Source organism: Phocoena phocoena, chromosome 13 (genome assembly GCF_963924675.1).
Source record: "Phocoena phocoena chromosome 13, mPhoPho1.1, whole genome shotgun sequence".
Classification (NCBI taxonomy): Eukaryota; Metazoa; Chordata; class Mammalia; order Artiodactyla; family Phocoenidae; genus Phocoena; species Phocoena phocoena.
Window position 1 is genome coordinate 76657827 of NC_089231.1, and position 10966 is coordinate 76668792.

Consider the following 10966-nt stretch of genomic DNA (forward strand, 5'->3'; position numbering starts at 1 on the left):
TGTAACCTGCGACAGGATTTCCTTCTTTTTAAGGCTGAGTCATATTCCATTGTATGGATAGACCACATTTTGTTTATCCATCCGTGGACATTTGTCTGTCTCTCCATGGACGTTTGGGGTGCTTCCACCTCTTGGCTGTTATGAATAGTGTTGCTATGAACATGGGTCTAGAAACAGTGAACGCTTTTTCTTAAATGTTTACCTGCACAGTTAATCAAATTAATAACACTTCTTGTAAAAAATTAAACCTATACATATGACTAAAGTCCTTCTAGCTACTTCCTCCAGCCTCCCCACCCCAATGATAACTTCACTATTATCAGTTTATCAGGTTTTTTTTTTTTTTTTTTTTTTTTGCGGTACGCGGGCCTCTCACTGTTGTGGCCTCTCCCGTTGCGGAGCACAGGCTCCGGACGCGCAGGCCCAGCGGCCACGGCTCACGGGCCCAGCCGCTCCGCGTCATGTGGGATCTTCCCGGACCGGGGCACGAACCCGCGTCCTCTGCATCCGCAGGCGGACTCCCAACCACTGCGCCACCAGGGAAGCCCAGTTTATCAGTTTTGACGTTATTTATGCACGCACACACATGCATATATGTGTGCATACATATCTATATATGTTTCGAAAAAAATGTATGCACGGTCGATTCTGCTAGAGCGTGACGTATACATTCCTAAAATCATTGCACTATGCAAAATCGCACAATAAAAACCGCGGGGCTTGTGAGAAAAATAAGGCTAAGGGGACAACAGTCAAAAACTTTATCAGTAACACATAAAAAAACAGGAAACTAATAAAAACTATAGCACCATCTGACACATGTTAAATGGTTAAGAAATATTTAACACCTAAATGCTGTAATGACCATGGAACTTGACTTCGGCAAAGTCCTGAACTTTTCTTGTGGAAGTGGTGTCAGAAGGGCTGCAGCTTGTGAATTCTTGTGAAAGGGTAGCAAGAGTTTGTCTGAAATCAGAAACTTGTCACCCAGGTGTGAATGGGTGTGGCTCACAGTACCGGAGAAAGCTGGAAGAGGTTGCAGGGTATCTGTTTTGTGTGTTCCTGAGTGGTCAGTCAGTTCAGCTGGGTACAATTTTCTGCATTGACCCAGTGTTTCTTGTGGATGAAATCGTGCATATGAGGAAACGCAAAATTTGGTTATGCTCAAATTGCTCCCAGATATATCAATCACAATGGAACAAATTTATGTTTTCAAAACAAGCACAACTGGCTGCACACACACACACAGAAAATAAATGGTGCTTTTTGAGTGTTTGCATAAATTGATTCCTATTATAAGGATGTAACTGTTTGTTTGTTGTTTTTTTTTTGTTTGTTTGTTTAACAATACCCCGAAGAGATTTTCCATATTAGTAATACAGACTTGTCATGTTTTTGCTGCTGGATAGAGTTCCATGGAATTCATACATCCCATTTAGTTCTTCCCCTAAGGATGGTCATGTAATTAATTATATTGTAGTCAAATGTACATAGCAACATTTACCATTTAAATTACTTTGAATTGTACAGTTCAGTGGCAATGAGTACATTCACATGGTTGTGTAACCATCCATCTCCGGAACTTTTTTTTATCACCCCACCCTGAAACTCTACCTATTAAACAATAGCTTCTTGGGTTCAAATCCTGGCCCACCACCTATGGCTGAATGACTCTGGGCAAGTTCTTTGCTTCTCTGAGCCTCTGTTTTCTCATCTGTGAATCGAAAGCAAGAGTACATAGCTCCCAGATTTGGGCTGATGATCGCATGAGGTGTTGCAGGTAATGAGTCCGGCTCCTTGCTTGGCACGCTGTAGGTTCTTAATAAACAGCTTTTATTGTCCTGTGAAACTGACCAGATGCCCCGTATGATTTGCTGTGATTTATCTGACAGCCTGTTCCTGTGAACAGGGGGTGACATGGCGTGGCTTGCTGGGATCCAGAGCTGAGGGAAGGTAGAGTCTAGAAAGGTTCCTAGTGGACGAGACCTTTGTCCATGCTACTCTTCCAGCTATTATTTTAGATGGAAAGTTCCAGGCCCCTCCCTGCCCACCCCGTGCCCCAATCCAGGGCCTAGCCCAGCCCTTGGGACTCTTGGGAGTGACCCATTTTCAGCCTCGGTCAGTGCCAGCCTGCCCGCTGGGGCTGCCAGTTGCGATGTGCACGGTAGCAAATGGATTGAGGTCACGGAGCAGATGGCAGTAACTTTCGGTTGAGATCTGCCAGCCTGCGTTGGAACCAGTGACCCGGGGGTAAATGCGTGTGCACCACCCTCTCTCCCACTTTGGTCTATAACTCTGGGACCTCGCCCCTTTCCAAGGCCTGTTCAGGCTTCTCCCCAGGGGACCGGAGTGTCCTGTCAGATTTCTTGGGTTCCCGGGAGCCAGAGGGAAAGCCACATTCTTGCAGGCAGCAGACACGCCTCAGACCCCATAGCGCCTGGCTCCTCCTTTTTCAGGAAGCTCAAAGCTCCTTGGTCTCTTCATTTTATTAATCTGATGCTATCCTTGGGGGTTATCATTAATCCCATTTCATAGATGGGGAAATAGAGGCAGGAGGAGGATGACCCAGGAACCCATAGCTCCTGTGGGTCAGAAGGGATTTATTGCGGCTTTTTGGTTCACAGAAATCTTGTAGAATCCGGAGGAAGCTAGGGATCCTCTGGACACAGACACGTAGATATGTCTTACTCTCGACTTTACCTCTAGGACCTAAAGCAGCACTGAGCATACTGTGGGTGCTCCAAATCAAATATTTATTGAATGAATGAGTGAATTGATAAGCCATGGCTAAATCCCTCTAGCTTGAGGCAATTAAAAAATTAAAAGAGAGAGGGGCTTCCCTGGTGGCACAGTGGCTGAGAATCCGCCTGCCAATGCAGGGAACACTGGTTCGAGCCCTGGTCTGGGAAGGTCCCACATGCCGCGGAGCAACTAAGCCCATGCACCACAACTACTGAGCTTGCGCTCTAGAGCTCTCGAGCCACAACCGCTGAAGCCCGCGTGCCACAACTACTGAAGCCCACGCACCTAGAGCCCGTGCTCCGCAACAAGGAGTAGCCCCCACTTGCTGCAACTAGAGAAAGCCCGCATGCAGCAATGAAGACCCAACGCAGGCCAAAATAATATAAATAAAATAAATAAATTCAAAAAGAGGAAGAGAAAGAAGCATTTTCCCTTGCTCTTAATCTTAAGGAAGTTAGCTGTTCCTATTCTACAGGTGGGAAAACTGAGTTATAGTTCTCAGAAAGTGGGAGGTCTTCGTAACAACTCCAGGTAGCACAACTCTTAATGTAGAATGTTCCCAATAGACGTGGCAACCTTGGGACAAGTGATAGATGAGTTTGTAGTTGAGAACAATCAAAGCTGGAAGAAAATCGCCAATATTTCCTGAACCTATACCAAGACACGTTGTTTTCAACCCTTGCATCTTCTAAAATGCTTTTTCTCTGAGGGTTGGTAAAATTCTATTACACTGTGTTTTTGAGAAAGATGTGTGATGCCTCTACAGACAATAGGAATTGGAAGGTCCTTGGAGAAGCAAAGGAGGTGAACCCGTTAGAGAGAGCAAGAAGGAAGAGCATAGGAGGACAGAGTTCCTGAGTGGTGGTTTTTCTGGTCTTTCTTGACCTCAGCTGCCCCTCAAGAATCTTCACTGGTCAGGATGGTGTGTGAGGAAAGGCCCAGAAGGTGTGGAACGTGGTAGTAGGAACTTCAGACTTGACATCGGAATTCTGGCTTAGTCACCCCCCAGCTGGGCTTCAGTTTCTTCTTCTTTCTTTTTTTTTTTAAATTTAATTTATTTATTCGTTTTTGGCCGTGTTGGGTCTTCATTGCGGTGCACGGGCTTCTCATCGCGGTGGCTTCTCTTGTTGCGGAGCATGGACTCTAGACACGTGGGCTTCGGTAGTTGTGGTGTGTGGGCTCGGTAGTTGTGGCTCACGGGCTCTAGAGCGCAGGCTCAGTAGTTGTGGCGCATGGGCTTAGCTGCTCCGCAGCACGTGGGATCTTCCCGGACCAGGGCTCAAACCCGCGGTCCCTGCATCGGCAGGTGGATTCGTAACCACTGCGCCACCAGGGCAGCCCCTGGGCTTCAGTTTCTTGACAAACAGGTCAAGAATGGGGCAATAGCACTGAACCTTTGGGGTGGTTACTATAACAGTATATTACATGTACAACATGATAAATACAATTAACACTACTGTGTATGACATATAAACATCGTTAAGAGAGAAAACCCTAAGAGTTCTCATCACAAGGAAAACACTTTTTTCTATTTCTTTAATTTTGTGTTTACATGAGCTGATAGATGTTCACTAAACTTACTGTGGTCATCGTTCCATGGTGTATGTAAGGTGCTGTACACCTTAAACTTGTACAGTGCTGTGTCACTTATATCTCAAGAAAACTGGAAGGAAAAATACCCCGGTATATTATGTACCAAATGGGAGAAGTTCTTGGCACATAGTAGGTATACAACTCTTGCCAGTCCAGAGGAATCGGGATGGTGGGCAGGAGTTGGGGCCGTTTGGGGTTATGACCATGGGATTGTCTTCAGGGTGCAGTGGAGGGTACTTTTTTTTTTTGCGGTACGCGGGCCTCTCACTGTTGTGGCCTCTCCCGTTGCGGAGCACAGGCTCCGGACGCGCAGGCTCAGCGGCCATGGCTCACGGGCCCAGCCACTCCGCGGCAGGTAGGATCTTCCCGGACCGGGGCCCGAACCCGCGGCCCCTGCATCGGCAGGCGGACCCTCAACGACTGCGCCACCAGGGAAGCCCAGATTTTTGTTTTTTAAAGATTGCAGTAGTTCGTTTAATTGCTTACCTGTTGATTGGTCTTTGTCCCTCTAGTAGATTTCAAATCCCCTGATATCAGGGGCCTCATTTCTCTTGTTCACCTCAGTAGCTTCCACACCTGGAACAGTGACCAGCACACAACAGGTATTTAATGCGTCCCCGGATTCAAGAACAAATAAATGTAATACAGACCTTGGTCTGGGCCAACCCGCTGACAGTGGAGAGGCTTCAAGGAGGAGAAAGCATTGGAGATGGGCTGTGAAGGATGAGGAGCTCTCCAGCTGAAGGCAGAGGCACGCCTTGTGGGCAGATGGTAAAGGAGATCTAAAGGTGTGGAAGGAGCTCTGAAAGTGGGTGGAATTTAGGAGATGGTGAGAAGATCCTAGCTTCGGGCAGGAGGGGATGAGTGATGGAAGATGTGGCTTGAAATCTCTGTGAGGCTCGTATTCTTCAGTGAGGAACTTGGCATTTGTTTTGGAGGTCACGTGGAATGACAGCATCAGATTTGACCTTTAGCGAGACCCCTTGGTCGGGGATGGTGTTGATGGCTTGGCGCCCATGGCAGTGGCCCAGGGGAAAGATGCTGAGGCTCTGTGCTAAAGGCAGTGGCCTTGGGAATGGAGTCGGTGGGCAGGGGGTAGAGATGGACCTATTAAAAAAACTAGCTGGTTGGGACTTCCCTGGTGGCACAGTGGTTAAGACTCCGCCTGCCAATGCCGGGGACACGGGTTCGAGCCCTGGTCCGGGAAGATCCCACATGCCGCGGAGCAGCTGAGCCCGTGTGCCACAATTACCGAGCCTGCGCTCTAGAGCCCGCGAGCCACAACTACCGAAGCCTCCGTGCCTAGAGCCCGTGCTCTGCAACGAGAAGCCACCACAATGAGAAGCCCACGCACCGCAATGAAGACTAGCCCCCGCTCGCCGCAGCTAGAGAAAGCCTGAGCACAGCAACGAAGACCCAACACAGCCAAAACAAATTAAAATAAATAAACAATCAAATTAATTAAAAAAAAAAAAAACCAAACAACTAGCTGGTTGTCTCCAACCTTCATAAAACTTTCATCGTTCTACCTAAGTGGAGACCCACACTTGCTCACACCATTTCTTCTCTCCCTTCTGTGCTGGATTTTAAACAGTAGTTGGCAACTTTTCCAAATTCCATCGTCTTTCAAAAATATATGTTTTCGTGCACTTTTTAGGCACTTAGTCCGTACGCATTTAATGAAAAATAAAAATACTTTCTTTACCTTTCGTTTCTTGGAGCCGAGCTCCGAGGCCGTTGAACAAAGGCCTCTTGACCATGCAGCATGGTGGAAAGAGATGGGATTCCTGAATTCTGGCCTTATCTCTGCTTGATGTTTGACTTTAGGCAGGTTCATGTTTCCTCCCTGGGTCTCAGTTTCTCCATCTGTAAAATGAGGGAATTTAGTCATCATTGGTTTTCTAAGGTATATTCTATGGAATGCTTATTCTGGTAGAGACTTCATTAAAAAAGGGCGGAGGTTGTCGGTCTCATATATTGGGGGAAATAGTGCATCCTCTGTTCCCTTGCAGGAGATTGACAAAGATCGTTTGTGTAGTAGACGCTCTGAGAGATGCTATAGTCAAGGAACCATGTTTAATTTTAAGTCACTGTTTCTCCAGTGATGGGATAGATAGAATCAGTGATGACAGAATCCTGAAATTCTACAGGACTCTGGTTTCGAGATCCTCTGAATTTGCCTAGAATGTTCTTTCAGTTTGAACAAGCTGAGATTCCAGGAGCAGTTGCACGGAACTCCTGTTGGTTGAGTCTTTCGCCTGTGTTTTCCACAGGGAATGGGCTGGCCTTGGGGATCTCAGTCTTTCCTCAAGCCCCCCAAGCTCACCACCAACTGCAATGATCATCTAAGAAGGAAGGGGAGGTTACCTCGCATAGCCCTATTCCAGAATCTCCTAGTCTCCCTCTTCACATCTCGAATATGAGTGTCCTTATCAACCCATGTCTTCTCAGGATATGGTTCTGCCTCCCCCTGTCCCTCTGTGACAGTGACAGATCATGTTCCAAAATGAAGTTTTCTCCAATAGAGCTCCACCCTTTCACCCCATCCATATTATTCCTGTACTCTCCCAGCATCTGATAAGAGCTTTCCTTTCACAAACCCCTAAGGCTCCCAGGCTGTTATATGAAAAATGATTCCATGGTGACTCCGTTTGGAATGAAAGAAAGTCCAACAGATTTAAAAAATTCTACAAGAGTTTTTGGAGCCTTTCATGTGCTAATGCCTAATATGAATCTCTAAGGGGGTGTCAAGAATGCAGTATTGATCATGGAGCATTTTTCCCCCTCATAGATTATCACAAGGCACTAGGTTCAAAGATGTCCATTTTTGGAAATTCTGCCTTCCCAAGTTTCTTTAAATCTCTAATGCCTCTTTCTTCTCTCTTTACTGTTTCTTCTCCACCAGTACGAAAGCTTGCTGAGGGTCAGAGAGCCTTATAATCCTGTGTGTCTCCTTTGTAGCGCTATTTGTTCACAGAACCACTTACTAAGTGTATCTTTGGTGAGTCAAGTTCAGGACTAGTTATTCACTACGTTGTATATTGTTCTTTTTGCTATTTAATATCTAAATATCTTGCTTTTTTGGGAGAAATTCCAAAATAGGTGGGAGACAGGGACTGCTTCCCATTCCACAGCCAAGGGGAACAGATTTCCTTTCCCCCATTCCCTAGAAACGAGGATGTGTCAATAGATTAGTGCTGGGCCAATTAGATATCCTGCCCGGGACAGAAATCTTGGAGTGACATTGAAAGTATTTAGCATTTATCCCAGGAGCAGCGGGCAGTGGTGGTGAGATGGTGAGAGTGGGATTCTTGCTGTGCTACAGCATTGGGATTTCAGCCTCCTAGCCTCCCTTGTTTCTTGCCCACTATTCTTGCAGATTCTAAGGGTGATCCACTATCCTGGACATTTAGTTTCTGCCTCAATTGGAATTAGTTGTGTGGAACCAAAAATCCTGACCCCTCTTGTCAGACCCATGTATTCATGCATCCTTGTATCCATCTCTCCATCCGTCAACCCATCCATCCATCCACCCGTCCATCCATCAGTTACCCATCTATTCCTCTAACATAACAGACACTGAGCTAGGCGCTAGGCATATGCAAAGGTGAATAAATCAACAGGAGCAGGAAATAGCAACAAACAGATGTCCTATTCAAATGATGGAATGTGGAGAGAGTGTCACAAAGGAACAATGAACAAAAGCATAGGCTGTGTTTAGGAAAAGGAGTGGTTCTGGACATACTACCACCCCCAGGCATGAAGGGGTGAGGGGAGGGAAGCAGTTTTCAGAATCCAGAGACAGTGTGGGGAGAGGCCTCCTGGCAGCAGCTGTGGCCTTGGGTGAGGGACACAGTCAACCTGTGATGACCTGGCAGGGAAGGGACCAGAGGATAAATACCATGTCCACACACTCCTCCCTCCCTCTGATCTCATGCCAGAGCCAGAGAAAACATTGAGTTGGCCCATACAGGTCAGCCTCCTGAGCGTAGAGCAGAATGGAGAAAGGTAGGGAGTGGATCTGGAAGGCTGAACAGAAGACACTGGGCACAACGATGTCACTTTTCCTCTCACATGTTTCTTGTAGATTCTTAGTTACCCAGTATCCCGAACATTTATTTTCTGCCTCAATTAGGGTCAGTTGTTTGCAATCAAGAAACTGGCAAGCATATCCATCCATCCATCCATTCATCCATCCATCCATCCATCCAATATATCTAACATCCATCCATCCATCTGAACATGCATGCGTCCACCCATCCACCCAAACATCCATCCAAATGTCCATCCATCCATCCATCCATCCAATATATCTAACATCCATCCATCCATCCATCCATCCATCCATCCATCCATCCATCCAATATATCTAACATCCATCCATCCATCTGAACATGCATGCGTCCACCCATCTACCCAAACATCCATCCAAATGTCCATCCATCCAATATATCTAACATCCATCCATCCATCCATCCAATATATCTAACATCCATCCATCCATCTAAACATGCATGCGTCCACCCATCCACCCAAACATCCATCCATCCATCCAATATATCTAACATCCATCCATCCATCCATCCAAACCATCCTCTCTATATTATCTAACATCCATCCATCCATCTAAACATGCATGCGTCCACCCATCCATCCAAACATCCATCCATCCATCCATCCATCCATCCATCCATCCATCCATCCATTCATCTACCACCAGTGGGTTTATACTACACTCAGATAAAAGCCAAAGTATTAATGACCTATCAGGCTCCCGTGGCTTGCACAACTCCCCTCCCCCATTGCCCATCTGTCTCTGTCTCCCCCTACTCTTCTCTTAGTTTCCTCTACTCTAGCCACACTGTTCCCCATGCTCCACTCTAGATAAGCTCCCGCCTCAGCACCGTTATGCGTGATGTCCCCTCTTCCTGGAGCACCCTACCCTTACGTAGCCCCCCTTCCTCCCCGCTCCTTCCAGGTTTTTACTCAAATGTCATCTTCCCTGTCCACCTTTCATCAAATGGCAACTCCTCTTTACTACTGTCCCTTACTTTCCCTTTTAACACTTTTCACCATCTCACAGACTACATATTACTTGTTCTTCTTATTTATTGTGTGCCCCCCACTCCCACCCCACAATCTCCCAGTGGAATATAAATTCTAAAATGAAAGGATTTTTGATGTTTTGTTTATTGCTATATTCCCTGTGCCCCAAAGAATCCCTACCACACAGAAGGTGTTCGATAAATATTTGTTGAATAATAGATAATCAACAAGGACCTACTGTATAGCATAGGGAACTCTACCCAATACTCTGTAATAACCTATGTGGGAAAAGAATCTGAAAGAGAGTAGATATATGAATATGTATAACTGAATCACTTTGCTGTACACCTGAAACTAACACAACATTTTAAATCAACTCGACTCCAACATAAAATACGAAATCAAAAAAATTGTTGGATAAATGATGAAGATATGGAAGCAGCTCTGTGAAAGTTTCCAACGTGCTACTGGAGGGGAATTCAGCCAAGCTGTGAGAGTTTCTGCAAACTTATTTCATCCCTCGCACTGCACAGGCTGAAACTCGAGTGAGAGTTAATATGCTGCTTGTGCCCTTAGGAAGTGTCCTGAACTTTCCATGGAAGCTGTGGACTTGGCTCTTAGTGACTTCTTGTCCTGCTTAGGGAAACCTGAGGGCAAGGAAGGGAAAAAGTGAACACTTCACACATTGTATCTTCAAAGCACTTAATAAATGCTCAAGTAATTAATTCCCTTGGCTCTCTGGGAAGCGGATTTTATTGTCTCTCTTCTGGCAATAGGGAAATGAGTGTGCTGGGGAGTTCCGTCATTTTCCCAGGACCACGGAGCAAGCCGGGAGTGGTGCCAGAATGGCGTTGGCATCCTCTGAGTTTCTGGCCGGGAGGCCTCCTGTTTCCCTGTTGGTGGGCAGAGGAGTGGAATCGATGGGAAGTAGTACAGAGAGTCTTAGAGGATGGCTCTCTCCCATTTTCAGGGGACTTCGGGAGCTGGGTGCTTGGAAGGTTGCACAGAAATGGGAACCCACCTGCACCCATTTTTCTTCCAGTGTTCCAGGTCTAAGTTGAGGCTTAAGTGTAAACTTTACAAAGCCAGGGGACGTGAACTCTCCCAATGCAGAGCATGACAAAACGGGAAATAGATGAAGAACTGGCTTTTGCTATGCCTGGTTAATCACAGTTCCTCCGTAGTTCTAACTCCCATGCTCCAGACTTTTCCCCTTATCTCTTCTCCAGCAAAATTTACCTATCTGATTTTCCATACCGTCAAACACTCTACCCTCTGGGAGAAAGGTTATCAAAGAGGTTAACTACTTACTCTACGGGACTTCCCTGGCGGTCCAGTGGTTAAGACTCCGCACTTCCACTTCAGGGGACGCAGGTTTGATCCCTGGTTGGGGAACTAAGATCCCACATGTCATGTGGCACGGCCAAAAAACAAACAAACAAACAAAAGGTTAACTACTCTATAGTAATAATATTGATGCGTGTTCCAGGGAATTCACATTCTTACAGGTATTATCTCCATGCCAATATTTTTCTGTATGTTTGGGCTGAAAGTTGGGAGACCTGAGTTTTAGGTTCTGCCATTA